Consider the following 251-nt stretch of genomic DNA (forward strand, 5'->3'; position numbering starts at 1 on the left):
CGCCCCCCCCCCAACCCCACTCTCCAGATCTCTGCTCTTCACCCAATATCCTTGAGGGAAGAAGGGACATGCTGAGGCAATTTAGAATAAAAATGAGTCCACCCCCACTGGATTTGGGGGCTCTGACGGCTGGTCCGCGCTTTAAGAGAGAAGTCTGTGTTTGTGCCCAGGCTCCCTATAGGGAGATCCCTTCCCAAAGCAGCTGGCGCCCAAAGCTTGGGGAAGCCTTGTGCTCTGGATCCCTGTGCTGC

This window comes from Lipotes vexillifer, unplaced genomic scaffold (assembly GCF_000442215.2).
Source record: "Lipotes vexillifer unplaced genomic scaffold, Lipotes_vexillifer_v1.1 scaffold977, whole genome shotgun sequence".
NCBI classification, from domain to species: Eukaryota; Metazoa; Chordata; class Mammalia; order Artiodactyla; family Lipotidae; genus Lipotes; species Lipotes vexillifer.